The 21,462-nt window shown below is 32.4% G+C and overlaps 1 long non-coding RNA gene across 1 annotated transcript; it reads left to right on the forward strand.

The window, feature by feature from the left end:
* Positions 1-13,336: 13,336 nt before the first annotated feature.
* LOC143083921 (uncharacterized) lies at positions 13,337-16,196 on the forward strand. The gene is made up of 3 exons (XR_012980943.1): positions 13,337-14,140; positions 14,612-14,670; positions 15,345-16,196. It is a non-coding gene; the product is annotated as an uncharacterized LOC143083921 (long non-coding RNA).
* Positions 16,197-21,462: the final 5,266 nt, after the last annotated feature.

Consider the following 21,462-nt stretch of genomic DNA (forward strand, 5'->3'; position numbering starts at 1 on the left):
AAAACGATGTTTGAAGAGATTACTGTCTGTCCGAGATTGTTCTTGGCATTAGACTTTTCGGAATAACAACACAAAAAGATGCCTAATAGCATGCCATTAGACTTCAGACACAATATATTAAAGCAGAATGTATAGAGTGTTCCGTGTATTGAATATCTTAACATCAGATTTAGTTCTTAAGTGCTGAGAGGTGACATTTTAAGACATGGATACAAACTATAGAAACATAGTGTCGTTGATGAAATAGCTTGTCGAATTCAGTGGAGAATGTCATTTCATTTGATTGGTGCTATAGATATATAATTTTCAAATAGATGTAAAACAATTCAAACGAAAACAACTAACTGCCTAAGTTTTATTATGGAAGATAAGATTTAAAATATACCAGACTTTTAATTGTGTATGCCAAACACGTACTCTGTTTACAAAACATGCAGTGACGCTCGAACATACATACGAACCAATGAGGAACCAAAATCTATGAAATTTTTTGTCGAACTGTGTGTTTTTCTGTATACCTTTGTCCAACTTAGGTGATGCCAGAATAAAATGATATATATTAACATATACATGTATATCATCATTAGATGCTTTGTGTGATTCTCTGAAGAACAGATCAGAAGAATGTCTATAAATAGAATTTTGGAGGAATCTACTTTATTTATGTACAAACTTATCAGATTACGTTTAAGTTAAAAATGTTAATGCAGTCTGATATGCATCTTATAGCAAATTGATTAAGCCTTATTTCATTATATCTTATGTTAAAGTTGAAGTCAATAAGATACAATGAAATAAGGCTTATTCTATTTATAGACATTCTTCTGATCTGTTCTTCAGAGAATCAGACAAAGCATCTAATGATGATATACATGTATATGTTAATATTATCATTTTATTCTGGTATCACCTAAGTTGGGCAAAGGTATACAGAAAAACACATTAGTTTCCATTACATTGCATATATGTACATTTGCCGATATTCAAGATATGTCTGGACTATGGTTATTTAATGTCAAACTGGTGTGAACTAGACATATGTATATAAATGGTGACCGCAGGTTGACCTAGAGATGATATCTTTCTATTTTTTAATTGTACTGACAATTCCTATTGTTAATTTTCTTAATCTTGTTTTTTTTCTTGAGTTAGATGATCGTTAAAAAAAAGGACCACAGAACGTCTCAGATATAAAGAAAAATCAGTAAGATGCGATCCTTTTAGAAAAAAAAGAACAGTTTATAACATTAGTTTTTACATTAACAGAAAATTGATCAACTTCGGCAGAACGAAATGTATTGGACATCGAAATTTATGTGAAATCGAACTATGCACCCTGAAAACAAACAATGAAAAAAGAAATGAAATAATTAAACATATATCAACAGGGATATCAACAAGAAGATCAACGAAGCTAGATCATCTAATGTTAAATGCTGGTAGGTCATCCTTCAAATGTAAATAAGAAAACTGCTTCGCCTGTCTCGTAAGCCTCGCTTTCGACACCATCAGCCATCTCAGTACCATAATCGATGAACAAGAAGACAAAATAAAATTCGCATCACCAGAAAAGCTAAACTGCATTACTGCAATTGCGCACGCATATGAAGTAAACATTTCTTATGTATTCAATAAATGATTGATTGATTGATTGATTGATTGTTGGATGCTTAACGTCCAGTGGCAAATATTTCATGCATATTCAGGACGAGAACAAGTTCACAATAAATACAATAGGTAGATCCTGTCACAGAGGCCATCTGGGATGATGGTCGGGGAAATTTTAACTGCCACTGGAAAATAAGGGTTTATTGGCTAGGGACAGAAATTTTGCCTTGCAACAGGCCATCTACGGACCCATCAACGAGTTGTTGCAAGGGTTCTTAACGTGCAAAGAGAGTGGCAATCTGTCTACACAAGACATCGGATTTAACGTCCCCAATCTGACTAGACATGACTGCGAACTTGATACATCCCGCACAGCCAAACGGACGCCCACTTCAGCAAGCGTTTTACTGCCGGATGGTAGAAGACCAAGTGACCATATTTCTATTTCCCAATCACTCTTGGGGGGAAATACTTGATTGCAAATGTTAATATGACTGATGACAATCTAATCGGCGTCATGGCCAAACACATAATGAAACATAGTTTTGACAAACAATGTTTCGTTCTTTTTTTCAACAATATCTATTAAAATATATGCAGTATCTACTTCACAATGTATGCATGGTGTAATTAAGTTTTTATGTAACATTCTGTGTACTTTCCTTGTTTCCCTTATCTTTTACCTCAATTGGTGTGTGTACGTGCGCGTTCGTTGCATCAACTAACATTGTATAAGCCTGGTACCTTTGATAATTTGTTAAATCAATGTGTCGATACCACTAATGATGGACGTTTTTATCCCAAAAGGTATTACTAGCCCAGTAGTCAGCACTTTAATGTTTATATGAAGATCAATGACAATGAATGAATTGGTAATTGTTTTATAAATTCGCTATTTGCAAAGTATGAATTATTCCAAATAGTAAGGATTTTCTTATCGCTAGGATATATAACCTTAGCCGTATTTGGCAGAATATTTTTTGGAATCTTTGGTCCTCAATGCTCTTCAATTTTATACTGGTTAGTCTACTAACTAGTTCGATCCAAGCGTTACGCATTATTCTAATGGAGACGAAACGTGCGTCTGGCGTTATCAAATTATAAGCCTGGTACCTTTTAATACATTGAGTGTTTCTGATGGGAAGTGTTCAATAGGTATGAATCAAACGCAAATGATGTTTTCATTGTGTTAACACTGGTATGTTTGGTTTTTTTTTCTTCATTTATTTGTGTTTTATTGGAAGAAAAATGATTACGAATGTACGTTTCCTTATACCTTGACAATCATTATCGTTTGCAACTTAGGCAAAGCAATTTGCTTTTTAGATTAGATTTGACAAATCAGTTGTGTTTGCTTGTATGTAATATATGTTTACACAGTCTGGCTGCTGCATATACATTTTTGTCATGTGACAAATTGCGCCCTTTTTAGGTTAATCTCCTAATTATGTATACATAACAACTTTACTTTGAGTGGGAGGTTTAGCCAACAAGTCAAATTAGGTTTGTTATCAATACAAATGTCATATATTTTCCAATTAACCTTATAAATAGTAAGCTTGATTCTGCATTATTGTTGTCAATAAAAGTCTGCGGAAAGTTCCACGTTTTAGTTTTATAAACAGTGTTTCATTTTGTATCATAAGGTTCTGTTTTGTTTACTGAAGTTTTTTTCTAGATAATCAGGAACTTTTGAAGCAAAGAACAAAAATGAGACATCCTATATGCGGCTCAATCAGCATCATTATAAAAATATTGTCAGACTATGTATAGAGCAAGCCTATTCAGCATATGAGAGTATTGTACGAGTTTTCAATATTGTAAGATATAAGGACGACAAATCTAGAAAACATTGATCTGTCGCATAAGACTCTATTTTCTTGCAAAGATGTTTGACCAAAGCAAACAAACATAAGGGTAAAAAATGTCAAAAACAGGGGTTCAGCAGTCAACATTGTGTTATAATCTGCATCTCTATGAAAACAAGCTAATATATCAACAAAGATAAACACTAGAAATATAGATAAACCCCATTAGCTATAACGAATGACAAGACTATAAAAACTGATAATAACAGAAGAACACAATGACGGGATGTAAAAGTACCGAGCCACGTCAAATAGAAATAACCAAACAGTAAAAGTTTAAATCTACAAAGACACACACACAAAGAATATTATTTAACCTGTAATCTATTCTTTAAGACCATTGTGTATAATCAGTAAAGTTCGTTTTTCTTATGACGTTTTAAGTTTGATCTTTTACCGGAATCATTTTTCTAGATTCACTACAACACTTCATCTAAAAGAAAAGTATATTGGACTTTCCTTTGAATTCAAACATGCACATTAGACGAAATATGTGTTTGTATGTACTCCTGGTACCTTTGACGCGTGTTTAATACAACTACCTTGCATATTAAAAGTCAATGTATATCAATTCAAAATACACTCACACAACCGAACTCTTTTTCTATATTAATTGTGTTGTCATTTATTTTCAATGATGCAATGACATTGTTGTATACCCATCATACGCAGTTCAACTGTGTTGATTAAATCTTTTAAAACGAGTAAATTACGTTTTACATGTATTGTGATATGAAATAAATTCAATAAATAACCAAAAACGATATCATGTTCGTCTATCTAGGATAACAAACAGATATATAGGGTTTGAATAAATTAAATAAAATAAAGATTTGATCTGATTTGATAGGAGGAAAGGAGTTTTAACGCCTTACCATGCGGGTCCTCTGATTCTTAATGAATAGAATTGAAACTCATGATCTTAAAATGAAAAAAAGAACATCAACACACTCAAGTTTATACTAAATGGTGTTTTTACATCAGGAATAAAGGAAAAAATGGAATATTTATAAGTATGAAAGTGTTATACATGTATACCAAATTGTTAAAACTGCGCCAGTCACCTGAAAAAAAAAAAGATTAGGCTATAACTTGTATTTTACTTTTTGTTTCTTTTTTTTATAATATAAGCTTCACATTGTTATATAGAATAGTATCATGGCGCAAACGAAATAAACAACATCACAATTGTTATATATATGAAATGTTTACGCAAAAATTAACGGCTTAGTTTTAATGGTATAAGTATTGAAAAAAAGTATATGGGTATGAATGCAATGTAGGTCAATATTCTATTACAGACCAGTCAGCCCGTTCGTCATTTAGGGGTGATCTATGCACTTAGCCTTCAAACAATAAGATTATCAATACCATCTAATAAACCGTTAACACATTTGATACTGCATTAATTCGGAGAGTTATTGTTTATTTAGTAACAAGTATTTTGTATTTGAAACTAAATAAATTCTGATACTTTGGATGTACCCTGACCACAATTTTACTTGATACAAAGTTCTGACAAGAATATTTTAACCACATGTGTAATTATATTATATCAATAGAACATAATTATGTTGCCATGATATTACATTGTACTAGAAGCGACTTAAGCGGTGATTACGATGTGTCTATGTGATTTGCCTTTGAACTTTTATTGTACCCAGACCAGAATATCTGTAATTATATTTATCATCATAGTTCATTGTCTTCGTATCCTCCTGGAGTTTTGTTTGATTTGAGTTTTTATAATTTCATTTCCTTTATTTTTAATGTCATAGCAGACATAATTATCTTTCAAAGTCATAAAAAGATCGGAGACAGTTCTCAAATACAAAATAAGTTATTCAAATTACAAGCGACGGGCACTACACGATTTAAACGGAATGCTAGTAGAATATAATATATCTACTAAGTGCTAGGCAATTGATAAGCAATCGGTTACACCTGTTACATATATACAAAAGGGTGTTTGGCTTCAACAACGAAGACATAATACTAGTTATAGCGATATTGTACATTGGTGGAAAAAAAGAGATTGTATAACATATCATAAAATAATTTCCAAATGAATATATAATCACAATCCTTAATATAGTTTAGAAATTATGATAGAATAAAAACTTTTGATATTTACTTTGACAGTATATAGATAGTAAAACTACACACATTGTGTGAAGCTTGATTTACAGTATTGTCTTGGTAATACTATTATTGCTAATGATGAAAGTCTCATACGCCCTAACCCTGAAAATTTAACGCCTAACCCTGAAAATTTAACTTTCATGTACATTAACGGACTTGTCATGTTGATTTGAATATTTATCCATCTGTCTATCTATCTATCTATCTATCTATCTATCTATCTATCTATCTATCTATCTATCTATCTATCTATCTATCTATCTATCTATCTATCTATCTATCCATCTATCTATCTATCTATCTATCTGTATATCTATCTATCTATCTATCTATCTATCTATCTATCTATCTATCTATCTATCTATCTATCTATCTATCTATCTATCTATCTATCTATCTATCTATCTATCTATCTAATCCATCTATTTATCTATCTGTATGTCTAACAAACTGTGAACTTATTTACAAATGATTTCAAAGGACTCGCTGTTTGCCTACTTTAACGTTATAAAGATATTTAAAACAAACTGACAAACGCCAACTACAATCAAATAAAATTTTACTTTTAGTTTAATTATTAATGATGATTAGGGCAGCGTTAGTTTTGCTATGAGTCTATACAAACAAGAATTAACATGCAGGTTAACAAAGAATACTAAGAACATCAAATCAAAACCTATTACGAAATATATGGGGTCAGTAAATACCATATGGGATGAGAGCGAACTCCAAACATCCAATCAAGGACTGGAAAACAAGATAGTGGGCAAATTATTATCTTGAAAACTAATTGAAACAAGCTAGAGAATTTAATATGATGGTTTTAATAAGAATTATCGAAATAAATCAATGTGTTTTTGGCTTTATTCTATTTCACTGGTGGAACAATCGTTTTATTTTCAAATTAGCGGTTCAATTAAGTTTAACATTAACAAACAACTTCATTAAGATAACTACTTTTTTAAAAGCAAAACATTTTATAAACTTCAAGATGAAAGGCATTGTGAATAGATTGCATCAAAGAAATACAACACAAATAATTTGTATTCCAAATGATTCAGAGCAACTTTAATTACAAAATTAATCTTACTCTTAGTGTTTATGTAAATTTCCAGGACTGCATTTTTTTAGTACAGAAATAGTACCTATGCAAAAGTAGCTGTGTAGTGTTAAACATACATGAGGCAAATGATTCATTATCATCTGACAATAACGCATTGTATGTATAGAAATTAGAGAACAGTCTACGTCATACGACAAGTATTTTCGACTTTGTATGGTTTCAGTGAAGTTCTACCCAATCAAATCGGTCTCTTCAACCGAGTTTCAACTGTCTTGTATACAAGCTGAAGCATAACATATTCCCTTTACAAGGTATACATTTTTTGTAAGAAGCAAGATTTCTAAAACAAAATTTTGGTATGTAAGACTAAGAACGTTATCTTAAAGGAAAGATGTAGCCGTTCATCGAGATTTTGTTTTACTTTATATGAATTTCGCTAGTATTGTGAAATATTTTGGTTAAATAGATTTGTAACTGTTTCGTTTGTGATCCATCCTTATCTTCAGTTATGAAAGTTTTAAGAAGCATGTTTTGAAACATAACATGTGAAAAACACGTTAGATTAGTATTTATATTGAATGTGTCTTGTGCATTTTCAATCTCGAAATATCTTGTGGATTGTGTAATACAAAACTGTATTCTCGTAATGAGTAAACTGTAATTAATATATTTTGTATGTCCTAAGTTAGGTGCCTGTACTTCAGTGGTTGTCGTTTGTTGCTGTATTAAATATTTGTTTTTGTTGTGTTGATGTCCACAAAGAGGCCGTTAGTTTATCTCGTTTGAACTGGTTTACATTTGTAATTACGGAGTCTCTTATAGCTGACTTTGAGGTATTGACTTTGCCCTTTTTTGTAGGCTGTACGGTGTCCTTAAGTTGTTAATTACTGTGTCATTATGTCTTTTGCCCTGTTTTCATGTTTGCAATAAAAAACATACGAGACTAACAGAGACACCATGTTCCTGAATTTGTGGGTTATACATCTGTTGTGAGTATACTTTTAACAAAAATAATAATAGCAAAAAGGCCAGCATTGATTGGTATAACTAGTCGTATACGATTTTTGTGGTTGACACAAATAATATACATCTTAGTACGTCAATGTAGAAAGTTCTTGAAAAAAAAAATAATTACCGAAACGTAAATATACACAACATTCATCATGTTCAGAAAATAAACAATCACCTTGTGCATGTTGTTAATTGCAAAATTTGTAAGGTTATATATAGGGTCATTGTCGAGAATTAACCTGAAATACAAACTAGGTAAATGCCAAGACATCAAACTGTTTCCGTTACAAAAATTCATTATAAATTGTCCGATTACTTTGTTCGGGATGTTTTTTTTTTAACTAAAATTTTTAGTTTTTTTATTCTTAAATCCATGAAAGGCTTCCAAATACTTCAGAAAATGTGCTCATACTTCTGGTATTTTAAGTTTATGTATGAAGGATATACTGACAGATATACGGCGAGACTAAAATACAGGCAAACAGACGAACAGACTAGAAAATGTTATGCACTTTATAATAATATATGTGAAATAAATTATAACAAAAAGCAGTATCACTATTTTACTGAACTCCAAATACTATTATTAAAATACTGAACTCCAAAGTGGTATCACTAAAATAATGAAAGCCAAGGACAATTCAAAACAGACAGATAATAATACAATGGCACATTCCATAGCGTCACTGATGAGTCTTATGTAGACGAAACGCGCGTCTGGCGTACTAAATTATAATCCTGGTACCTTTTATAACTATTTACACCACTGGTTCGATGCCACTGCTGGTGGAAGTTTCGTCCCCGAGGGTAACACCAGCCCAGTATTCAACACTTCAGTGTTGACATGAATATCAATAATGTGGGAATTTTATAAATTTCCTGCTTACAAAACTTTAATTTTTCGAAAAAACTAAGGACTTCTTATCCAAGACATAGATTACCTTAGCCGTATTTGACACAACTTTTTGGAATATTGGATCCTCAATGCTCTTCAAATTTGTGCTTGTTTGGCTTTGTACATATTTTGATATGCGCGTTACTGATGAGTCTTACGTAGACGAAACGTCATTGATGAGTCTCATGTACAGAAACGCGCGTCTGGTGTACAAAATTATAATCCTGGTACCTTTTATAACCAAACACAACAAACCAATGGATAACAAAAAACGTGTTTTCCTCAAATACTGATAAACAAAGTATCTTCAAGAGACTTACTTAAATATAGAACGTTGTCATAATACAGACAGTTTAATAAGGGAATTGTCATCCAGCAGTAATTTTAAGGTTTATCATATCCCTATAAATAAGACGAAGTAATTCCTACATTGTATTTTGCACGTAACTCGTGGAGTAAATTGAAACTTGGGATGCAAATTAATCTGAAAGATGAAGATCATATTCTTTTGGTATATGGTTTGGTTTACATTAATCTTGAAATGAATACTATCTGGGAATGGGCACGATGTTTTAAATTCTTAAACATGTTAAATAGGAATCGCTTGTCTCCCTGGGGACCAATATAGTATGTTATTTGTATACATACATTACAATACAGCTTATTATTACTGTTAAAAGAACCAAATGAAATACTTATCTATCAAATATACAAGATTTCTTGTATTTAAACCATTCATACGATGAAATTAACACTGATTCCTATTCGATATCAAATCCAAACATATACAATTTTAATTCATCATACTTATTTGCGAAGTCCTGTACTATTAAATATTAAGGACTAATTGACTAAAAAGACGTATTAAGTGATTGGTCAAATTATGGAAGCGTATTGAGAGGAAGCTTTGGCATGCCACAAAAACAGGTTCAAACCACCATTTTTTCTCTTGAAATGTCCTGTACTCAGTCAGAAAAATGGTCATTGTTACATTATAGTTCGGTTCTGTGTGTGTTACATTTCAATGTTGTGTTTCTTTTGTATAGTAGTTCTCTTATATTTGATATGTTTCCCTCTCTTCCAGTTTGTAACCCGGATCTGTTTTTTTCTCTATCAATTTATAAATTTCGAACAGCGGTATACGACTGCTGACTTTACTTGTGAGTTCAATTGATGAAGAAAATAAGAAGATGCATACTGTGCTAACACATAGTACACAGTTTCAATCGTACTTTTGGCAGATAAACCTCATCCGGGGTTGACATTTTTGTGGATATAAATGTAACCTTTGGTATCGTGTTTTGTTGATACATATTCATAGGATTATGCATTTGACATTATTGTTTACATGTATAATATGAAGAGTACACATTTGCATAAAATACATCTTTGTAAGGTTTAAGCATCTCAATGATAATAAAAATAGCCCATCCAAGATACGTAGGCTTTGATTAAATGATATAGTACATTGTAAACGCAATAAAAACAATCATCAGACTGAACAATAACTCGGCTTACTTAGTAAATGTGCATGACATTTGCTACTTTTCAATATAGATATTACAAATTGTACTTACTCTTAATATACTTTCTCATTGACTTACTTTTTATGATGTTTGAAGAGATTATTGTCTGTCTGAAATTATCTATAACAGTAAAGATGTCAGAACAAAACAGATCATTATGAGATATGGTGTACAATAAAACGCCAGTCATATTAAATGAACGTATCAGCAATAATGTTCTTTCATTTATAGACAATATGGAAATACATATCTTTATCTTAGTATATAGGTGTTATAAATGGTCATTCAGACAATTGTATCTCTGATATGATAAAAGTGTCAAGAAAAAATATCTCTCTATGGTAAATCTTGAAACGAATTGTCTTCACAGATGCGATAAAGGTTGCTGCTGTCAGTGAACTATGAAAGGAGTTTGAAATAACATTAATAATTGTTGTTTTTCAATCTGGTTAAGAGGAACTCACTAAAGTGTATAATATATAGAAGAGCGAGGTCCAATTATACTTTTCACTCAGATAGTTATGAAAAGTACCAGGATAATAAATTCCTACGCCAGACGCGCGATTCATCTACATCCGGACATGTATTCTGAAACCTGCATGGATTCGAACTTCTCTTGAACTGAATTTTAATGTGCGTATTGTTATACATTTACTTTTCTGCATTGGCTAGAAGTATAGGGGAGGGTTGAGATCTCACAAACATGTTTAACCCCGCTGCATTTTTGCGGCTGTCCCAAGTCAGGAGCCTATGGCCTTTGTTTGTCTTGTATTATTTTAACTTTTAGTTTCTTGTGTACAATTTGGAGTTAAGTAAGGCGTTCATTATCACTGAACTAGTATATATTTGTTTAGGGGCTAGCTGAAGGACGCCCTGGGTACGGGAATTTCTTGTTGCATTGAAGACATGTTGGTGACCTTCTGCTGTTGTCTGCTCTATGGTCGGGTTGTTGTCTCTTTGGCACATTCCCCATTTCCATTTTATTATAACATTTGATTGATAAAGTTTGATTGTGCCTGTTATTATGTTTTTTCCTTTTTGTATTTGTCTTTCAGTTTCTTATTTTTAATGAAGTATATCACTCGAATAGATATACTGTTATCAAGTTCTGCGTATTGTCGATGGATTAGATTACTATGCATGCTTAACCTAAGGGGTCGTACTTTTACAAAGTAGGGCTATCTATTTTTACAAGTTAAAGAATTATTGTACTCAACAAAAAGTAATCATTAAATGAATTCAAAACCTTTAGAAAATGTTACAAATAAAGGCAACAGTAGTATACCGCTGTTCAAAAATCGTAAATCTATGGACAAAAAACAAAGTCGGGGAAACAAACTAAAACTGAAGGAAACGCATTAAATATAACAGAACAACGACACAACATTCAAATGTTACACACAAAATTGATAATGAACAAATGATATAGCTTTCGATGTAAATTATTTGTTTATATCTGTTAAAATATAAATTAATAAATTTGTCTCAAACCATGAACCCAATCAATAGTAAAAAAAACATAGCTACCAGTATTGAAATGATTTTGTTTTCATAGCAATCCACCTTTGATAGCAGTACAAGTTCATTTTGTAATTAATAGAATTGTAATATGTCTGTCTCGCTTGAAAATTATCCATGTTGTACAAGATGCTTTCTCAATTTCATTTTTACCGAGTCTTATTTGTTTACTCTGTGGTAAATTAGGCTAATAGAATGAAATCAAACAGGTATGAATTCTGAGTAAATTAGGATTATGCTTAAAAGCTTTATATTACACGTCTAAATATTAATGTGTATAAATTAGATATACATCAGGTAACTAACATATCAATGGTACACTTTGAAACGAAATGTCTCTACAGCATGTTCAGTGATGCTAGAAGACCCAATATTTGAATATCTAAAACGGATACAAAGGACAAGGTACACTAAGGGCCGTATTTGGCCCCTTTTTTTGTCATTTTTTTTTTCATCATGAAATAAACGAAATTATAATCAAAAATAATTTGCATATATCTGTTCTTTAGAAGCTCATGCAGATTTTAATTTTTGGTAAAGCAGAAATCTGATTTTGGGTTGCTTAAAGTTATCTAATTACACCAAAAGGTAGCAAAATGTTGATTTTTGGACTGAAATTCTTCGTTTTTAAAGGCCTCCGCCAACGTGAGCCACAGAAAAGAATGGTGATAAGGATAGCATTCAAACAGAATTTTCTGATAATGAAGAGAAACTTTTGGCTCACGTTGGCGGAGGCCTTCAAATATGAATAAAACTATCTCCTAAAAAAACAACAACTTCGCCGTAATAGTAAACTCGGAACGAAATCGGAGAAAGGGCTGAAAAACTCCGCATTCAGCTGTGATTACCAGACACCACAAACTACATCAAGAATATTTCCAAAGGTGAGGTTTTTAGTTTTGAGATTTGGCAATCATTCTTCAAATTGTATTTTTTTTCTTTTTATCAATCTAGATTTTGTTTATCCAATTTGGATCAACAAACAAATGGTGAAAACGTATCATCGGCATTTGGCACACACAATAAACAGCCATTTTCATGTGTATCTGAGACCGGTTGAGTCATGATATAAATTAAAGCTACAAAGAGTTTGAATGATTAAATAATTTTTTCGTTTCAAGTAAAAAATATACTCAGAATATGTGAAAATTGGGAACAAAATATCGGTCCGGTTGCAGACGACTTTGAGAAATTGACTACCGCCGAAAACAACATTTGTTGCTTATCCTTAACCGGAGATTTTTCTTATGAGTTAACATGAAAATTTAACAATTTTTGCAAGTAAAATAATTTCCAATTTCCGTATGAATTCGACTACAAATAGAATTAACGGAGAACATAACAAATAAAAGAAAAAAACAATAGTGATAAGTATGTCGTTTTACACTATCTTTGTCATGATGACACCGTAGTCTAATGGGAACACCGTTGCCTTTTGTCCGGGCGTCCTACGTTCGAATCTCATTACTACCATAATCATTTTTTTTTTCATTTTTTTTTACTTGTATCATTTTATCATTTTATTTTCTCTCAAAAAAGAAAGAAAAGCAGAAAAATGCTCGAGTTCATGATATAATAGCCAGCAATTCAGTCTGATTTCTAAACATAAAGTTTTAGTCACTTCAAATGGTATGCAACAGATTTTTATTCTAAGTTTAATTTTTTTTGCCCTTGGAATCATTTTTTCAATATGGGACGACATCAAAAGATCAATGAAGTATAGCAAACTTATATCAAATAACTTGGGGAATGATAAAATGGCTGCTATTTTTGTTTCTTTGACTTCGATTTAACATGTATCCCTATTGGTCAATCATTTTCCCCAAATTAAGGTAAGGGAGTTGGGGAGGGGGGGGAATCAGTGGAAAAACTATGTGAATTTTTATCCTACATTGAACTTTTGATTTCGTCTCTGAGAGAAGTTGAATAGAAGTAATTTGAAGAAATAATATTACAGCCGATTTCATTGAGTGTGTAGCCAAAGGTAACAGTGGCGGATCCAGGGGCTAGGGCGGGGGTTCTGGGGGTTTGAATCCCCTTTTTTGGACGATCAATGCATTTGAAAAGAGGATAGTACACCTGACCTAATAATGACTGAATGGTTCAGCTAACAAGCAAGCTTACCAAAGATATTACCTTTGCCTACACACTCAACGAAATCGGCTATAAAGGGAGTTCATATATAAATTGTGGATATAACATAGTTGTTTCAGACATACACGAAATATTTTAAGGTTTAACTTCTATCAACAGATAACAGTAACATGTTTTTAAAGATAGATTTTCCGGCCCTTGGTTTTTAAAGTAAAAATGAAAAAATAAATATATATACATATATCATAACATAATTAAACGTTACACAAATGCTCGGACGACCTGATGCGCAAGGTTTCATATAATATATATTTTTCTGTCTTATTACAGATATAGAATTGACATCCTGATTATGTAAACCATGGACACCACATAATGAAATTCATGGACGTTCGTATGCCTGTTTTCGAAATTGGTATAGTTATTTTGTTAAACATGTATAATATATAGATATAGGAAGATGAGGTATGAGTGCGAATGAGAAAACTCTCCATCCAAGTAACAATTTATAAAAGTAAACCATTATAGATCAAGGTACGGACTGCGTTACGGATCCTTGGCTCACAGCGAACAGCAAGCTATAAAGGACCCCAAAAATTACTATTAGACTTAATACTTAATCACTTTTGTTTGAAAAAAAATTCTCTCATATTTCAATTTGGCTCTTATAAATTCGATATCAGCAGCATGACTGTTGTAGTCTTCGGTCACTTTTTTATCAATTGTATTATAATTCAGAATGTGAAATACATGTCTGTAGCCGATGCCTCCTTACTATATATTTTACAAGATAAGATAATGTAGCCTTTTAAGGCTGTTTAATAAAGATAAATAATTTTGCAGCCGCTCATTATATATAAGACATATATTTCGATATCTATTTCAGGTACATCCATAAGGGGTTACAGTATTTACATTGATAAGAATGAAGAAACATAAGGAATGGTAAATATATACAACACTATTTTTTTTATTTTTTTTATACATATTTAACAAAACTGGTTGTAAGGGTCTTCTCGGCACAAGACCATACAATAAGCAAAAGTGTCCGCTGGATTGAAATGATTCGGCATTGAAGGTGATCTGCTATTGAAAAGATGAACAAAAATAATGATATAAGGGAAACTTAATGTTGGGTTAATTTCAATAAGAGCCACCATTCAAACATCACAATGTTCTAAGACTGTTACTGCATGTTTAAATATATGCTGCATGAATATGCATCTCGTATGGCATACTAGACACTATACAATTAGTCTTATACAGCATATCACACCCGGTCTAAAAGAGGAACTATATTGCATTCACCTTGTCCATCTGTTAAATATTCAAACTACCGCGACTGTATAATAGCATAACGCTCTCGTCATTATACTTGTGTATAGATACATTTGATTTCTGTTGATATGGGTATATTACGGAAAATATTGTTCCGAGCCGGGTCAAAAGAGGTATGAACAACTTCCACCCTCTTTTTTGAAACTGACTTAATCTGCTCCTGTTTTTTGCATTATGGTTCACAGGAAGATAAATAATACAACTAAAAATAAAGGTTAAATTAGAGTAAACGATTTTTGATTAGATAATTAAAATAATTTCTCCTTCATTTTCATTTTTAGGTAATGCTGTGAGGATGCCTACCCCACGAAATTTCAGTTGCATTATATGTATGAAAACGCATTTAAAAGAGACAAACCGACGAGCAATATTTAATTCTGGATTACGGAACTATGTAGAGTCAATTTTAAAAAGACATGTGTACGAACATGACGCAATTTGCTTAAAATGTAGAACAAGAATTCAACGAGAAATTCAGGCTAACAAATTAGTTAACAATGTGACTGTTGCAGAAAAAAATAAAAGCAATGAAAAAAAACAAGCAAGCTCTGGAGGCGTCCTTAGTCCAAAAACCATACAACTTCCAATATGTTCTACCACAAAATCACACCGTATGTGTATTGTTTGTAAGAAGCAGAATTCAAATAGGCATAAACTTATTGTTGTTCCCAATGAAGCCAAGACACAAACATTTATAGACAAGGGCATCTTTATTTCCACGAACAGTAGGTGTTGTTCTGATCACCTTGTTGGTAAATACTTCAAGCAAGAGGCTCTGAAAGCATTAAAGCATACTTCTTCGTCGACATTCTTCAACCGTACGGATGTAAACAACTTGTTGGATAGAACCAAGTCAATGCTAAAAGATGTTGGAAAACTTAATTTCGATGTCCAGATAGCTATGTCAGATGACGATTTTGTTAATCTCACTGGACTCACCAAACAACAGTTTGACGTTGTCGCCACACATGTTACAGACTTAAGAAACTCTGAAGTACGCTCAATAAGAACATGTCTTGCTATTCTCCTTGTAAAATTACGCACTGGATTATCGAACACAATCTTGGGAACTCTTTTCAGCCTTAAGTCCTACAATATACGGCGAGCCGTACACTCAGCTCGAGAATCTCTAGTTAAAAATTTTGTTCATCATTTTTAGGATTCAACCATATGAGTCATTCCGTTTTTGCCCAGAGTCATACAACTCCAACTGCCAAAACATTGTTTACAGGAAACAATGAAGACACAGCTGTTCTGATCCTAGATGGGACATACATATACATACAAAAATGTTCATACCACAAGTTCCAGAAGAAAACCTACAGTATGCACAAAAATCGACCTTTAGTCAAGCCCATGATTATAGTTGGATCTGATGGCTACATTTTGAGTGTCTTGGGGCCATATTATGCCAATGGCCACAACAACGATGCCTCAATTACCAAGCATTTATTTAAAACCAATGCTGAAGATATAAAGAAATGGATAAAGGACGATGACGTATTAGTAGTCGACAGAGGTTTCAGAGATGCTCAAGCTTTCCTTGAGAGTTTGAACTTGAAAGTAGAGATGCCTTGTTTCATCAAAAAGGGACAAAAACAACACACTACCGAGGAGGCAAATTCTTCACGACTTATAACAAAAGTTCGGTGGGTAGTTGAAAGCGCCAATGGACGCATTAAACAGTGGCGCTTTCTCGACAAAGTCGTTTCAAACCACTTCGTTCCCTATATTGGAGATTTTGTCAGAATTGTTTCTGCATTTATTAATTGCTTCCGGGCTCCACTGATTAATGATTTTTGCAATGAAGAGATCGGCCAAACTATGCTGGATAAAGCACAGCTTGGTAACCAGGTACAGAAGTATGTCGAGGACAATAATTTAATTCGCAAAAAGGCTATTTATTCTGAAGTAAACGGCACGGAAAACGTTTTAGATTTTCCTAAACTTACTCTCCAACAAATCAGAGATATTACTATGGGAGTATATCAACTGAAGCAAGCCCCAAGATATACAGAAAGCCATCTATCTGATGACAATTACATGCTCCAGACTTGCCGTGACCGTCCTAATCTATTACGAGTAAAACTAACATCCAGACATTCGTCCTCAAGAGTGTACAGCCTATGGATTGAATTTAGTGGAGATGAAGTCACTGGTTGGTATTGCACCTGTAAAGTTGGCGCCCGGGTGGTTGGTTGTTGTGCGCATATTGCATCTACAATGTGGTACCTTGGTTATAGCAGGTGGGAACTAGAGACACCAAGCACGTGTAAATATGCAGATTCAATTTTGAATGCAAAAGATGTGCCACTTGAAACAGATTCCGATTCTGATAGTGACGGTTTCATTGAGGAGTGAATCTCTGACACTCATATTTATTGACAGACGTTAAGATGTAAATGCATAGAAATGGTGAATTTATTTAACAGGGGTGGGGTTTTTTCATTGTTATATTAACAAACGATTTTTTTTCGGAGATCAGCCTCCGATTAAAATTGTTCTTGTCTTGCGGAATTCTTTTAGATTTTAATGTTGAATACGTTTTTTTCTCGCTGATCGTACATACTCTACTGTTAATTATCTGCTCACTAATTAAGAATAAGAATGTGTTTGTACACATTTTTAGTCACATGTCAGATATATAAAAAAAAGATGTGTTATGATTGCCATCGAGGTTAGATCCACGTGAGTTTTAGTCATAGCTTAGGTATCAGTCTTTTTGCTCTTACTGAACATACTCTACATTAAACAATATTTAAATCTAAATAATGAACTACAATTATACTGAAATAGAAGATAGTTTGGTACAACTTGTCAGCAAATCTGGTTAAAGTTTTTCCTCCTTGGAGCTGATTGACGTGTGATAATCACGTGTGATGCTATGTGTCTTTAATAAACAAGACTTTGGTCACTTTGGAGATTACCCTGTTTATGTGGTATTACGTACATATATACAAAAAGAAATGTGTTGATATATGATTATGCACTATGATAGGTTTATCTAATTACCTTCACTTTTAATAGAGACATCCGACAGTTTTGATTCAGACCAATGGCGTACATTTTGTTGTCCATATAACACTATATCGTAAGATGCTTTTTACACGTTTCTGCGTAATATATACTTAACCTAGTAAGTTATACCTATTTGGCGGTTTATACTCTATATTCAGATTGTTGTCTCTTTGACATGCACATTCCCTATTTCAATTTCATCTATATGCAGTGGAACTTTTTACAAAGGATGATTTTCATTGGTTCCACGAACACTGTGTAATTTTGTCAAAGAAAACTGCCTGTTATTTCATTATTTATATAATTGTTTGATCATTGAATAAATCAATAGTTCTAGTAATGCATTCTGTTTTTTTAACTTAACTGCTATTGTACAAGGACTTAACATAATACTTATGATATAATGATAAGAAGGCCTTGAGGGTCATAATAACTTTGATTTTTTTTTTTTTTTAACTTTTTCGTAAGACTTTATTATTTGTTGGTTGTTTTTTTTTTTTTTTTTTGGGGGGGGGGGGGTTGGATTTTTTTTTCGTTTAGTAAACACCAAGCTTCTTCCATCCATAGTTGGATAGTGATAAATCTACAAAATATCAAAACCGTATAGATGACAAATTAACATGAGAAATGTACAATATCAGAGTAAATCATATAGAGAAAGGTCGTTGCTACGCAATGGATACGGTTGCTAGGTAGTTTCTAAGCATTAAAAAGCTAACAAAATGTAAGTTATTTACAACTATCATGTAACTACCTAACAATAGATACCTAGCTTTGGTCAACACATGAGGGGTTGCATAAACCTTGAAGAGATATTAAAGGCTGTGGTTGGTTAGTATACAGTGCTGTTGCTAAGGGTCATTCTGGTGGCTAAGATATGATAAATACTCGTATTTAATAATTCAGATAAATGAGACATTATAGTTAGAGATTTCCATATATGTATTGTACAATGATACATTTTTATTCATATAAAAAAATACACATTTTTAATGAATATGGTTAAAAAAAGCGCATAAATAGAAGATTTTAAATCTGTTGCTAGGCAACCAACAAATGATAATTACAAAAAAAAATTGTCATTTTTTTAAGCTTCTATATTTAGTCTAATAAAATTATAAAATTCAATTCATTTGGAGAGGGGGCCAAAAATGGCCCTTATTGTACCTTGTCCTTTATAGGACCTAAGGACTGAAAATATCCACAACTGAAAGGAGAGAAGTTTACATTTCTCATTTCAAAATATCTGACTTTGCATTACAGTTCAGTTCAGTTCGGGTTACTTGTTGTCCCATTAACAAGCATACCACATCACCTCATTGTAATATAACAGCATATCCAGTATAATATCAGCATGCTTACTCATAAATAAACATGACAATTATTTTTAAAGTAGAAATACATTGCAAGATGCTACATTTGAATCATTTGAATAGAAGTCAAGCGTCAACAAACGCCTGTACCATGTCATAAATGTGATAATTGTTTCGTAGTTTGTTTTTACTTTTCGATTTCAGCCAACTAAATACACGAAATGCGTGACGATGTAAGTATGTTATTTGACGATAGTGTTAAACAATGTTAGTTATACTCAATTTGAAGACAAATGAAGCATGATAAACAATATTAAAGATATTCTAATCAAACAGATGAAGAATATCATCACGTTATCACGTACGATTAACTCAGCGTATTGTTAATTATATATTCATAAGACTTATCCTTGAACCCGACAAACATATTTTTACAGAAACACGAGAAGCCTTCACTTATAAAGATGAAATATATTATCAGAAAGTTTCCCTCATTCAAAGATATAAACGATGAGGTAGGTTACTATAGAGGCAACCAAGAACCATTAATCAAGGAAAAACAAACAAAACGATAAAACCACAAGCAATCTTTATAAAGCATCAAACAATTTGACAGCACCAACCTTATTAACAACAAAAAATGAACTTAGATGCCTTTGACAACACTTCATTTCAATGTCAATAGTATCAAAATTGCAATGGTTTCGTTTGATGTGAATGAGCTTTTGATTTTGACATTTCTTTAGGAACATTCCGTTTTGACTTTTCTCGGAGTACAGTTGTTTTTTTTACTCTTTCTCACTCTTCGGGTGAAAGTGATAACAAATCGTATACATAACGATTACAGTTTCAAAAGGTTAAGTTAAAATCATCCCTCCGTAAATTTTACGGACGCCATCACAAGTTGGTTGACTGTTATGGAATAACCGTTTCACAAATGATATTGGATATGTTCATTACGTCGTAACTACAATCCCCTCCCTTTCATGAATGTGACCTACCGAATTAGACTATTTACCGGATTTATTATCACGTAAGCAACACGACGGGTGTCACATGTGGAGCAGAATCTGCTTACTTTTCCGGAGCACCTGAGATCACTCCTAGTTTTTTGGTGGGGTTTGTGTGGTTTATTCTTTAGTTTTCTATGTTGTGTCATGTGTGCTGTTGTTTGTTTGTCTTTTTCATTTTTAGCCATGGCGTTGTCAGTTTGTTTTAGATTTATGAGTTGACTGTCTCTTTGGTATCTTTCGTCCCTCTTTTACGATATCTAAAACATATAATTACGTAAATATGGCTTACACAGATATCAATTTTGTAGTTTTTAATTTCGATTGAGAAATATGACAATTTGTTACTTTAAAAATCGAGAGAATGACATGAAATTAACATATTAATTTTTCAATATATTGCATCCTTCAAAATTTAAAAACCATAATCGTTTATTCCTAGGAAAATTTATACAATGTACTATTTATTAGAAATACTTCAAACTTCCAGAATATAAATTAAACAGTTTCCGTTGAAATTACACAGTGTTTCATTAAATTAAAGTTCAAATTAATCAAGCAGCACATACTATTCGGAACATTTGGTGGATGTTGTGTCTTATTTTAAATGTTCTAATTGCATTTGCATCTTTAATCAAGAAAAGAACATCAATCAATGACATGCCTCTCAAAAACTCAAAACCGATTTGAAAAAAAAATATGCTGACTTCTATATTACATAACACGCATGTATGACATAAATACGACAGGAAACTGGCAAGACACTCAAGCAACATGAAATTATATGTTTAGTGTGAAAGATAATACCATTAACAAATGAATTAGGTATGACTGCAATTACGAAAACTATACAGCAGACCAGATTATACAATTAGAAATAATATTCACCTTTCAGCCAGCTAAGACATTTCTTTCCCTCCACCTCCCCCTTTTTCAAAAAAATGTCGATCTGTCAGTTACAGTTATGCAGTCGATCGTCAGTTAAATGACATTTACCACTAGACATACTTTTTAAGACGCCATTTGTTTTCTCGATGTACGCATGAGTGAAACAATGT

Source organism: Mytilus galloprovincialis, chromosome 7, assembly GCF_965363235.1.
Source record: "Mytilus galloprovincialis chromosome 7, xbMytGall1.hap1.1, whole genome shotgun sequence".
Lineage (NCBI taxonomy): Eukaryota > Metazoa > Mollusca > Bivalvia > Mytilida > Mytilidae > Mytilus > Mytilus galloprovincialis.